The following is a 304-nucleotide window of genomic DNA, read 5'->3' as shown; positions in this document are numbered from 1 at the left end:
ATATATATACATATATACATATATTATATGTAATTGCGTGAGGGTTTGGGGACGAGACGCGTAAAGATGAACATCAAACAAACTAAGAACGGTACCTTTGCCAATGCACGAATCGCCTCGGCGGCCCCAGCAGAAAACATTGAAATGGAAAAATTGACGTCTTGATGTAAATTGTTCTCTCGTGTTGGTGCTTGGTTCTTCATTTTTCTCTCAGTGATGTCTCTTATCGACTGTGGTTATTATTGTCGTTGTTTTTTGTCATTACAAAAGGTTTATACGGGCAGGTATATATATATATATATAT

The sequence above is a fragment of the Trypanosoma grayi genome (genome assembly GCF_000691245.1).
Source record: "Trypanosoma grayi strain ANR4 Tgr_949_V1, whole genome shotgun sequence".
Taxonomy (NCBI): Eukaryota; Euglenozoa; class Kinetoplastea; order Trypanosomatida; family Trypanosomatidae; genus Trypanosoma; species Trypanosoma grayi.
Note: the sequence above shows the minus strand (reverse complement) of the source record.